The sequence below is a fragment of the Macaca nemestrina genome, chromosome 10 (assembly GCF_043159975.1).
Source record: "Macaca nemestrina isolate mMacNem1 chromosome 10, mMacNem.hap1, whole genome shotgun sequence".
In the NCBI taxonomy this organism is placed as follows: Eukaryota; Metazoa; Chordata; class Mammalia; order Primates; family Cercopithecidae; genus Macaca; species Macaca nemestrina.
Window position 1 is genome coordinate 32,077,055 of NC_092134.1, and position 13,603 is coordinate 32,090,657.

The 13,603-nt window shown below is 38.3% G+C and overlaps 1 protein-coding gene and 1 pseudogene across 8 annotated transcripts in view; both read right to left on the reverse strand.

The window, feature by feature from the left end:
- Positions 1-13,603, reverse strand: part of LOC105493844 (anoctamin 4) — a 380,690-nt gene that overhangs the window by 56,381 nt on the left and 310,706 nt on the right. The window lies entirely within an intron of this gene.
- LOC105493843 (sorting nexin-5-like) lies at positions 74-13,214 on the reverse strand (annotated as a pseudogene).

The window sequence follows — 13,603 nt, forward strand, 5'->3', positions numbered from 1 at the left end:
TTCTATTTGTGTGTGTACTTATTAACCATCCCCTCTCCCCTTCACCCCTCCACCCCCACCACACTATCCTTCCCAGCCTGTGGTAACCATCTTTCTATTCTCTACCTCCATGAATACAATTGTTTTCACTTTTGGATCTCACAAACAAGTGAGAACAACATGTGAAGTTTGTCTTTCTGCGCCTGGCTTATGTCACTTAACATGACTTCCAGTTCCATCCATGTTGTTGTAAATGACATGATCTCATTCTTTTTTTTCTTTTTATGGCTGACTAGTACTTCATTGAGTATAAGGGCCACATTTTCTTTATTCATACATCTGCTGATGGACACTTAGGTTGCCTCCAAATCTTGGCTATTGTGAACAGTGCTAGAGCAAGCATAGGAGTGCAGATATCTCTTCAATATACTGATTTCCTTTCTTTTGAATATATACCTGACAATGAGATTGCTGGATCATACGGTAGCACTATTTTTGTTTGTGAGGAACCTCGAAACTTTTCTTCACAGTGGTTGTACTAATTTTATATCCCCATCATCAGTGTAGAAATGTTCCCTCTTCTCCACATCCTTCCCAGAATTTGTTGTTGCCAGGCTTTTGGATAAAAGCCATTTTAACTGGGGAGAGATGATATCTCATTGTAGTTTTGAGTTGCATTCCTATGATGAGCAATGATATTGAGCACCTCTTCATATGCCTGTTTGCCATTTGTAGGCCTTCTTTTGAGAAATGTTCATTCAACTTTTTGCCTATTTTTAAACAGTATTATTAGGTCTTTTTCCTACAAAGTAGTTTGAGCTGCTTATATATTCTGGTTATTAATCCCTTGTCAGATTGATAGTTTACAAATATTTTCTCCCATTCTGTGGGTTGTCTTTTCACTTTGATTGTTTCCTTTGCTGTGCAGAAGCTTTTTAACATGATGTGATCCCATTTGTCCATTTTTAATGCTTTGGTTGACTGTTCTTGTAGGATATTACTCAAGAAATCTCTTCTCAGTTTCATGTCTTGGAGAGTTCCCCAATGCTTTCTTTTAGTAGTTTCATAGTTCGAGGTCTTATATTCAAGTCTTTTTTTTGTATATGGGGAAAGATAAGGATCCAGTTTCATTATTCTGCATATGGATATCCAGCTTTCCCAGAACCATTTATTGAAGAGACTTTTCCCCAATCTTGGCAACTTTGTCAAAAATGAGTTCACTGTAAGTGTGTGGATTTGTTTTGGGGCTCTCTATTGTATCCTATTGGTCTATGTGTCTGTTTTTTATGCTAGTACTTGGCTTTTTTGGTTACTATAGATCTACAGCGTAATTTGAGGTCAGGTAATGTGATTCTTCCAGTTTTATTGTTTTTGCTCAGGATAACTTTGGCTATTCTGAGTCTTTTGTGATTCCACAAAAATTTTAGGATTATTTTTTCTATTTCTGTGAAGCATGTAATTGGTATTTTTATAGGGATTGCATTGAATCTGTAGATTGCTTTGGGTAGTGTGGGCATCTTAACAATATTGATTCTTCCAATCTATGAACATGGACTATTTTTCCATTTTTTGTGTCCTCTCCAATTTCTTTGTTTTTTCTTTTTAGTAGCACTATTATTTTATTATATACTTTATAAAAAACAAATGCTCAAAGACATACACCGCCCCCTCCTCACCTCCCATGGCCACTAGGGAGGGAGCTCATACCTTTCCTAATGTAGATCTGGCCATCTTATAAAGTAGACCACATTATCTGTTTCCATATATATCCGTAGATACTTTTCTCCCCTCAAATATTTATATCTCAACTAAAAAAAAAAAAAAAAAAAGGAGATGCAAAGAGTATATAAAGATAAATGAGATTTTCTTGCTGTTGTTATAACACAAACACCAGATGACTACCAGGGGAGTAACAGTGGACAAAACAAAAACACAAACCCCACCTTCAGCGAGGAATAAAAGGTCTGTTACTTGCCTCAAGTAGGTGAATCACCTGCTGTAACTGGCACCTCCCTGACATTCATGGGTTTGTAGGGACATGGGCCAGGTGATTGCTTCTACGTGTTTCCAGAAGGCATATGTCTCCTACACGCTTTCTTAGTAACTAAAGATGTACTACAAGAGAACTCAGTATTTGGATTCTGCCCAGAGGTATTAAATGCACAAGGAAAAATTAGTTATGTCCAAGTAGCAAGCAATAATAGTTTTAAACCAACATGGTTAAATGTTTGATTTGCAGAAATCAAAATGTTTATTCACATAATTTTAAACTAAAGTTGAAGATAATAAATCTTCCGTGGTAATGATTTAAGTGCAAGTGACGCTTGGCTCTCTTTCACATTCATTTCTTTTCTTCAGAGTGAAGGCATATCAGTTATTCTTGAACAAGTCAATACAGCTCTGCAAAAGGGAGACACTGTTCCTTGCATGTTTTATTTCCATTTCAGACATTTCAATTAGATTCTTTCTAAATGCTGCCACTTTCTTCCGTTTGAAATTTATCAGTTCTTCTTTTGCAGATTTGGAAAGCTATTCAAATTTCTGGCAGCACTCCTGCTGGTGTGCCTCAGCCAACTTGATGTCTTTGCTCTTTAAACTGGGCCTTATCCAGAGCTTTGTTTGAGTTCTCATAGTCAATGAGGGTTTTGGTGCATCTATATAAGAGATCCTTACTGCCTCGATGTTGAGCATGTAGAATCGGGGGAGCTGTGTTAGCTTTAAATCTTCATCTGATGAGATTCGACCCTCTACTTTCCTAAGTTTTTCAAATAGCTCAGCAACCTTCAACAGATACTTTTTGATGACTGTGGGCTCTTCTAAAGCCAGGCTATGTAAGCAGGCTGCAGTGTGAATATAGTCGTCGGCAACATTTTTATGAGATCTGGTCATTTTGTGAGATTTCACACAAGAATCTTTGATCCTATTGTAACAGTTAATAAGGAAGTTATTCTCTTGCTCAAAGAAGTCATCTACCTCCTTAACTCCAGTAAAAAGGACTGCATCAGCACTTTCACCACGCTTTTGAAGAAGCCACCAAACATCTCTTTAGTATTTTTCCACCTAACACTTAGATCCTGATAATATTCCAGGAAAACATGAAAGTTGCGATCTTTACTGAGAACAGGGTGAGAAGAAAGCCACTAAAGAAAGGCTTCATGGGAGGACACAGTCTTCTTAAAAACAGCGAGATACTCAGCTTGTAGTTTTTATTTCATCTTCGTAAATTCTTCTTTGGTCATAGACCCTTCACCTTCTCCCAGTTTCTGCATTTTATCTCAAGGACCATCGAAGTCAGGCTTCATAGGAGCAGGCGGAATCTGCAGCAGAGGCAGGAATTCATGAGCCTCTTGTCCCAGTAGCAATGTTTTCTAGTTGGTGCCTCATTCTACTCTTGCTGGTCCACAGGAGACAACCACTCCACTCCTATAGGGCTACTTAAAAGTCAACTCCTGTTTTTTCTTAACCTTCCTTGTTTCTTCTGGCCATTTAAAAGGAGGGATCTTTCTGTATTCACTTTGATGGCAATCATTTGCCCAGTTTATCCATTACAGACAATCGTTCAGAGCACAACAGTGTCTATACTGCTTCAATGTTGCCCTAAAACTAGTGTAATGAATGCTAAACACCAATGATTAGCTATCAAGATTATGAAGTCTCCAGTATTCCAAAGGATTTTTTCCCTAATCCCAAAGCATAATCAAGGACTCTAATTTTGAATGAACAGAACATATCCAAATATAAGCTTCAGTACTAATTTTGTTTAATTATTAAGAAATCGTCATTTGGACAGATTCTTCAGTCTGTGTGGCAGGACAAAAAGGATGGAAATCTCCTTTAAAATCAGCTAAGTCTCTGTTCCTGCAGCTAAGAATTAAGGATCAAGGGCTGAAAACTGCCTCCTTGGCCCCTTTTTGGTTTTTGGGAGACAGAGTCTCACTCCGTCACTCAGGCTGGAGTGAAGTGGTGCAACCTCGGCTCACTGCAACTTCTGCCTCCCAGGTTCAAGGGATTCTCCTGCCTCAGCCTCCCCAGTAGCTGGGACTACAGGTATGCGCTACCATGCCCGGCTAATTTTTTATATTTTTAGTAGAGACAATGTCTTATCATGTTGCCCAGGCAGGTCTTGAAATCCTGAGCTCAGGTAATCCACCCACCTCGGCCTCCCAAAGTTCTAGGATTACAGGCATGGCCTCCTTCAGCACTTTTGAGAAATCTTATCACATACTATTACCAATACTGCTGTTTCCTAGAAATCAATTCCACTGACATTGGGAAGAACATACCAGAGAAAAACCAAACCTAAAGGTAGATAAGACTAAAGTCATTATACTGTTTACACCACTTTACAGCATAAATAATGTAAGCCTGTATGCATTACCTCAAAGCTGTAATACTGTTCCTTCACATATTTTCCACTTAACCAACAGTTAGCAAATACTCTAGTAGGTAGAGGAAATCAAAATTTTCACAATCCATTACAAAAAGTAGACATAAATCTCTTTAAACTAAATGAATAACAAGGCAGAAAGAACTAGCTTATTTGATTTTCTAAAACACTCACAATAAGCCCAGCATAGACCGTTCTTTCAAAAAGAGTGTTATGTAGTCACACACAGTCTTCTTGTTGCCTTGTAACAGAAAACTCTGGACTCTGAAATGTGGGCAGTGTGGTTTTTGTGTGCACCGTAACTTTGACCTTATCTCTTTCACTGAGCGCATCAGATATGTCAATCTGAAGCGAGGGATCAACATTCACGTCCACAGATACAGATCTTGGCTTGCTACGGTCCTCCTCCTGCTGCTGCAGCAACTCAGGAACAGTGGCCATGGCGACACAGGACTCAAGCAGGGGCCACCTGACCTTGCTCTGCTCCGGGAGGAGGCCACCGACTGCAGGGTGGCAACAGGGACTCAAAGCCAGGGACACTCTCCCAGCAAGTCACCTCTAGAGAAAGCCTCTTCAATTTCTTTTGTCAGTGTTTTATAGTTTTCATTGTGGAGATCTTTTGTTTCTTTAGTTAATTCCTAGTTGTTTGATTGTATTTGTAGCTATTGTAAATGGGATTACTTTCTTGATTTCTTTTTCAGATTGTTCACTGCTGGCATATAAAAATGCTACTGATTGAATATACATTCTTCTCAGCTCCACATCGCACTTATTCCAAAATTGACCACGTAGTTGGAAGTAAAGCACTCCTCAGCAAATGTAAAAGAACAGAAATTATAACAAACTGTCTCTCAGACCACAATGCAATCAAACTAGAACTCAGGACTAAGAAACTCAATCAAAACTGCTCAACTACATGGAAACGGAACAATCTGCTCCTGAAGGACTACTGGGTACATAACGAAATGAAGGCAGAAATAAAGATGTTCTTCGAAACCAATGAGAACAAAGATACAACATACCAGAATCTCTGGGACACATTTAAAGCAATGTGTAGAGGGAAATTTATAGCACTAAATGCCCACAAGTGAAAGCATGAAAGATCTAAAATTGACACCCTAACATCACAATTAAAAGAACTACAGAAGCAAGAGCAAACACATTCAAAAGCTAGCAGAAGGCAAGAAATAACTAAGATCAGAGCAGAACTGAAGGAGATAGAGACACAAAAAACTCTTCAAAAAATCAATGAATCCAGGAGCTGGCTTTTTGAAAAGATCAACAAAATTGATAGATCGCTAGGAAGACTAATAAAGAAGAAAAGAGAGAAGAATCAAATAGACGCAATAAAAAATGATAAAGGGGATATCACCACCGACCCCACAGAAATACAAACTACCATCAGAGAATACTATAAACACCTCTACACAAATAAACTAGAAAACCTAGAAGAAATGGATAAATTCCTGGACACATACACTCTCCCAAGACTAAACCAGGAAGAAGTTGAATCCCTGAATAGACCAATAGGCTCTGAAATTGAGGCAATAATTAACAGCCTACCAACCAAAAAAAGTCCAGGACCAGACGGATTCACAGCCAAATTCTACCAGAGGTACAAGGAGGAGCTGGTACCATTCCTTCTGAAACTATTCCAATCAATAGAAAAAGAGGGAATCCTTCCTAACTCATTTTATGAGGCCAACATCATCCTGATACCAAAGCCTGGCAGAGACACAACAAAAAAAGATAATTTCAGACCAATATCCCTGATTAACATTGATGCAAAAATCCTCAATAAAATACTGGCAAACCGAATCCAGCAGCACATCAAAAGGCTTATCCACCATGATTAAGTAGGCTTCATCCCTGGGATGCAAGGCTGGTTCAACACACGCAAATTAATAAACGTAATCCAGCATATAAACAGAATCAAAGACAAAAACCACATGATTATCTCAATAGATGCAGAAAAGGCCTTTGACAAAATTCAACAGCCCTTCATGCTAAAAACTCTCAATAAATTCGGTATTGATGGAATATATCTCAAAATAATAAGAGCTATTTATGACAAACCCACAGCCAGTATCATACTGAATGGGCAAAAGCTGGAAGCATTCCCTTTGCAAACCAGAACAAAATAAGAATGCCCTCTCTCACCACTCCTATTCAACAGAGTATTGAAAGTTCTGGTCAGGGCAAGAGAAAGAAATAAAGTGTATTCAAATAGGAAGAGAGGAAGTCAAATTGTCTCAATTTGCAGATGACATGATTGTATATTTAGAAAACCCCATCATCTCAGCCCAAAATCTCCTTAAGCTGATAAGCAACTTCAGCAAAGTCTCAGGATACAAAATCAATGTGCAAAAATCACAAGCATTCTTATACACCAAGAACAGACAGACAGCCAAATTATGAAAGAACTCCCATTCACAATTACTACAAAGAGAATAAAATACCTAGAAATACAACTTACAAGGGATGCGAAGGGCCTCTTCAAGGAGAACTACAAACCACCGCTCACGGAAATGAGAGAGGACACAAACAAATGGAAAAACATTCCATGCTTATGGATAGGAAGAATCACTATCGTGAAAATGGCCATACTGCCCCAAGTAATTTATAGATTCAATGCTATCCACATCAAGCTACCACTGACTTCCTTCACAGAATTAGAAAACACTACTTTAAATTTCATATGGAACCAAAAAGAACCCGTATAGCGAAGACAATCCTAAGCAAAAGAACAAAGCTGGAGGCATCATGCTACCTGACTTCAAACTATACTACAAGGCTACAGTAACCAAAACAGCGTGGTACTGGTACCAAAACAGATATACAGACCAATGGACAGAACAGAGGCCTCAGAAATAATGCCACATATCTACAACCATCTAATCTTTGATAGACGAAAATCTTAGAAACTTTGAGTTTGGCAAAGATTTCATAAATAAAACATAAAAAACACGGACAGAAACAAAATTTAAAGTATATAAAAAGAAAAAACTCTTGGTATTCAAAAGGCACCATTAAAAAATAAAAATTCAAGCCTCAAACAGGGAAAAATATTTGCAACATGTATGATAAAGCATTTCTATCCAGAATATATAAAAGTATTCTTTTAACTTAAGAAGAGGACAAACAACCCAATAACAAATGGGCAAATGATCTGAGTAAACACTTCACCAAGTAAGATGCACAGATTGCAGATAAGCTAATGAAAAGATGTTCAACATCGCTACTCATTAGGGAAATGCAAATTAAAACTGCAATGGGATAATACTATATACCCACTAAAATGACTAAAATTATAGAGTGACAATTCCAAGTGCTTGTGAGAATGCAGAACACCTGGAATTCTCAAATCATGCTGATATTGACTACAAAATGATATGGCCACTTTGGGAAACAATTTCTTACAAAGTTAGGCATTCACTTATCACATGATCCAGCAATGCCATTTTTAATTATTCATCCTAGATGAACAGATACAAAGGCTTCTACGAAAATGTACAGAAAAAAAAAAAACTAGAAGAGCCAATAGTTTCCAGGTTTATTTACAATAGTTAAAAACCACATTGAACACAAATATTCATTAACTGGTAAGTAGACGAACAAAATATGACATATTCAGGCACTGGAATACTACTCTGTACTAAAAAGAAACCAGCTACTGACACATGCAACAGCATAAACGAATCTCAGCAGCATTAACTGAAGTGAAAAGTAGCCAGACACAAAATGCTGCATACTGAATAATTTAATTTGCATGAAATTCTAGAACAGGTGAAACTACAGTGGTAGAAAGCAGGTTTCAGGTTGCCAAGGGACTGACTGCAGAGGCATGAGGAAACTTTCGAGAGGATAAAAATGTTCTGTTATATATCATCATTATGGTGATGCTTACATGACTATATACATTTGACCTACCTTGTTGAATTGTTCACTTAAAGTTGCTGGATTTTATTGCACATAGATTATACTTAAAGTTGAAAAAAATCTTCCCACAATCCCACCACATAAAGCAAACCACCATTAATATTATGACATCATTTTTTTCAGTTTTCATTTACATTTAATATTCAAAATCATGTTTTACTTGTATACTTAAAAATTTTTTAAATACAAGCTTTGTATTATCACATGCTTTGAAAGAGCAATTTATAATAGCTGATTATAATTTACCAAACTGTTCTATTGTTGGACATTTACATTGTTCACAAATTTTGCATATTATAAATAACTAAAGCTAGTTATTACACATGTGGTTTTTATTCTGGAAACTGGACCTTTTCTGAAGTCAAATTCTGCATAATATTTTGACTGAGCACTGGAATGCCTTCTAAGGGGCCTGCCTGCCACCAGTTGGCCTCCACTTTCACCTCTCCCTACACTGTTGCCAGAGTTACTTCCCAAATACAATTGATGATGTCTCTTCCCATATTATGACTCCAGATGGCTTTCTGTTGCTTACAGCATGAAGCCATGTTCTGTTGTGGCACAAGTGGCCTGTGATAAGCAGCTCTCAGCTTTCAATGGGTACTCTGCTATGGGTTGAATTGTGTCCCCTCAAAAAAGGTCCCACTACCTCACAATGTGACCTTATTTGGAAATAGGGTCAGTGCACATGTAATTAGTTAAGATGGGGTCATAACTGGAGTAGGCTGGGCCCTTAATCCAATATGACTAGTGTCTTGAGAAGAAGACAGCCACGTGAAGACACAGAGACACAGGGAAAATGCCAGGTGAAGACAGAGGCAGAGATAGGAGTGATGCGTCTACAAACCAAGGAAGGCCAAGAATCATCAACCATCACCAGAATCCAGGAGAGTGGCATGGAACACATCCTTCCTTCATAGCCCTCAGAATCCCACTGACACCTTGATTTTGGACTTCAAGCCTCCAGAACTGTTACGCAATAAATTTCTATTGTTTCAAGCTACCCAGTTTGTAGTACTGTGTTACAGCAGCCCTAGGAAAGTAACACACACTCAACTTCCCTATCCCTATGAACAGCCAATTCTTCCTTTTCAGAGCTTTACAAACACTCTTGTCACCTAAGAATGTTATCTACACCTCCTTCCAACCCCACTACTTTGCCTGGCAAAGCTAAGACTTCTTTCCAATACCTCATACCTCTTCTTGGGTGAACATTTTCTGCTTTTCCTTTTGCCTCAGGAAGTTGACTACATTAACCCTCACTGGCCTATTTTAAATTGGACTTGCCCTGTATTATAATTATCAACTCTCCTTTAATATAGTGAGATTTTTGAAAGCAGAGATCACATCTTACTCATTTTTGTGTATGAGTTAATGACATCTTAATTGACATACCTCACAGAAGATGCACAACATGGTGGACACATTTTGGAATGACTCTGGAGTGAAATAGATCAGATCTGGTTTAAAGTTCAGGCTCCACACCTTATCAGCTACTGGAATCCTGGGCAAATTGCATAACCTCTCTGAGCCTCAGTATCCTCATCTATAAAATGAGGTTAGTAATTTCTTTCTAATGGGTGATGAGAAATTGATGAGGTATCCTATGTGAATGTGCATACAAACATGGTAGGCCTCTAGTAAATGTGTACCTTTTTCAACATAAAATTACCAGTTTTTTTGTTGAACACATAGATAAGACTATGAAATACAAAGTCAGCATAAATATCTAGAAACAAAAGGCTGATTCTTACAAAATGTATTTTTTTAAATGAGACCTACTTCATCCAACAATTACTAACAGGATCACACTAAATAATTACAATCTTGTCATTTCGATTAAAGAGCTCTGAGGATCTTTGTGTGTTTACTGGGGATAACTTAACTTTTGGCAATCCTAAAAGTAGAAAATGAAAAACAAGGGAGAAAGAGAAAAAAAAACCAAACCAAACCAGAAACAGAACAGAGGGAAATAATCTGCTTCCCCGACAGGTCTCTGCAAACATCTAGTTGCCTAATGACTCATTTTTTTTCCCTCGGGAGAGGAGCTATTTAGTCCATAATCATTCTGCCCCTTGGACCTTTCTGAACAAAAATGAGCATTGAGGAATGGGCCACACTGTAATTCCAGCCCAGACCCAGGCTCACAGCATACCTCAGGGATCCCCAGGGAGCCCTGCACTCACACAGATGTGGCCTGAACAAAGGTAGTGGAGTTCTGTCAGGATTCCTAACCCAACACCAAGACCCTCCCAGTTTCTACAAACTGGTTCCAGATGGAGCCTTATTATTTTTTTCCGGTGAACACACAAAGCAAAGGCAACAAAATGAACACGTCAACCCCAGCCCTTCAGAAGTCTTGTAAACCACTTACATCTGTTCTCATCAGCTCCATATCTAGCAATTTCCTGAAAATAGAGTGCATTTGTTTTCTTTAATGCTATAACTTGTCAATCATAAGAAATGATCCTGAGACCATTAAACTGAGCTCCATTAGAACTGACACGTTTTTATAGAACATCACTGTCTCAAAGCAGGATAAATGGGGCTCAGGACAGGCATAGCAGTCCTTTATTTTAAGGTTCAGGTCTCCAAAACAGGAGGAAAAGGTAACAAACAATACCTGATTCTAGCAGTAGAGCAGAGGAGCTCAGACTGCCTAGTTTAACTCCTGGCTTTGCCACTTTCTGGCAACTGCTGCAGTATCCTTATCTGTCATATGAGGATAAGAACAGTACCTTTTTACAAGTTTGCTGGAGAGATTAAACGAGATGATACATGGGCAATGCTTAGGACTGCATTTAGTACATAGTAATCCCTCAAAAATGAATGCTATTAATAGAACTGTTAATACTGTTGACTCTTTCAGATTTCTGCAAAAGGCATTATCTCTATCTACAAAGAAACACTTGGGGCAACTCATTCTTTTTCTCAAACTAGTACATTTCTGGGAATAATATGGGATTTAAGCAATAAGTTGTCATCTAAAACAAAGCAATTTAGAGGGTGAATTATTCCAGGCATGTCTTGCCTGGAATGGCCCTAAAATGTTCCTTTGTGCCCAAAGTTTATTACAGAACATCCATCAGAGTCTTACAAAGTATACTCCAAAGCACAAGAGCTGTTAAATCTCCAATCCACCCACTTTCAACTTCAGAAACTTCTCAACTCCGTGTTCCAGGCAGCCAGCACCAATCAGCTGAGGTTGGCAAGGGGATAAAACAAAACCTGTTTGTCATCCATAACATAAAACTCAACTTGCAAAGAGGGCATGCAATCCATTTTATAATGGAGGTACTGGGGGAGAGTAATAACCTCTGCCTTATGAACAAATGTCATCATACCAAAATTTACTTCTATGTAGTCTCAGGAGGTAAACTGTGAGAAGAAACCATTATTTAATTCAAGGTATATTTGAAATTGGTGAAATATTGAAGTGGGTAAGGAAGTTTTGTGTTATAATTCTTCCAGAATACCACCAGGATACCACTCTTTATATAGAAGCATTAACTCATTACAGAATAAATTAGCAGCCCAAGGCAGAGCTTCCAAATGACTATGCCAGGAATAATAATAATAATCCTTTCAACCCTTGTGGCGTCTAAGGCTAGGGTGTTTGGGACAGCCCTATCCACGGCCATGAGGAGGCTCCTCCATGTATAGAAGCATGCTTCATAAATATTTTCACTTTTATGTGTGCTATGACCTGAAAAGGTTTAGGAAATGAATACATTTAGGTTTACAATATACATTTAGTATTTAGGTTTGCAGAATACTAGATACATTTAGGTTTACAGAATACATTTAGTATTTACAATACTGATTTAGGAAATGAATATGTTTCCAAAGTCCCCTCATTTGTGACCATGGCAAAGCTTAAGCATTATATGGCTTATCCTAATCATGGTTTATGATAGTAATCGATTCTAGCAAAACTAGATACACATTCTTTATCTGAGAGCTCAGTCCTGTAATCAAAATTCTGTTAGGGTTAGTTTGTTTGCAAGGGACAGAGATGCATTAAGGGTAGCATGAACAGTGAAAGCTTTTCACAAGGTCCACCAAGGGAGGCAGGAATCCTACAGGAAAAAAGACATGGCCTATTCAGAGACAGGATACAGAAGCCCGAAGCTTGAGAGAGGCCTCAGCCACAAGAGAGTCTGGGTCTTCATCCTGACACTCCACTAATAACATGACTTGGCTATATTCTCTCTTTGCTTCTCTCTGGGGGATTGTCTTGCATTTTCTCCCAGTTAGTTTTGTCGCCCTCTAATTTTTCCCCTAGTTCTTTGCTTCTACCTGTTTCTAGGTTCTGATTCTCATAACTTTAGCCTCCTAATTCCTCCTGGTCCCTACTTCTACCCAATGGTCAATTTTAATCTTTCTTTTTCTCCCTCCCTCCTGCCCTCTGTATTTTTCAGTGTCAATTCCTGCTGCTAACTCCCTAGTTCCCATTACATTTCCTAGTCCACATTCTTCATAATAAGAATCTGGGTGGCCCTACCAGTTCTTGTCTGGGCAGAACCTCAGGTCTTTTCCCAGGCCACTCACCAACCTGTGCTTTGACTGATCTTGGTTCAAATGCTTACTGGCTGAGAGGGACTGGAGTCATGGGGTTCAAAACATGTCCCTTCAACAGAGCTGTGATGGGTGGGACAATTTTCCTTTGACAGTCTATAGATACAAAAGACACAATATATCAAGAACAAGCTACCTCAAGTGAACAAGGTTTTATGTTTCCACTTACCAAAAAAGATCTCTTAAATACATTCGCTGTATCATAAATAAATACTTTTGGTAATTTCTTTCTCTTTCTTCTCTTTTTCCTTCTTTCCTTCCATCCACCCATCCATTCATCTATCCATCCATCCATCCACCCATCTATCTATCGACCCACCCATCCATCCAACAGAAACTTACTGATTCCATCTATCTCAAAAAAAAAAAAAAAAAAAAAAACCCAAAAAACAAAAAAAACCCAAAAAAACCATATGAGGTCTCTGATGATCATAATGGTCCTCAAGGACCATAAATCTACTAGGCAAGATAAGTTATGTGCAAAAATAATTTTAAGTGCCCTAAGAACAAAATGCCACGGAAATTCAAAGGAGAAAGACGTCTTTTGGCTGGAGCAGATGACATTTCAGCCGGGGGCTGCAAGATGGGGAAGATTCCAATATTCATAGCAGACATAATGAACAAGATGAGCCTAAGTCTAAAGTTAGTAGAATTTTGTTACATCAAAATTCAGACTTTGGCAATTAAAGTTATAAGAGAAAAGTGTAATTGTAAAAAGTT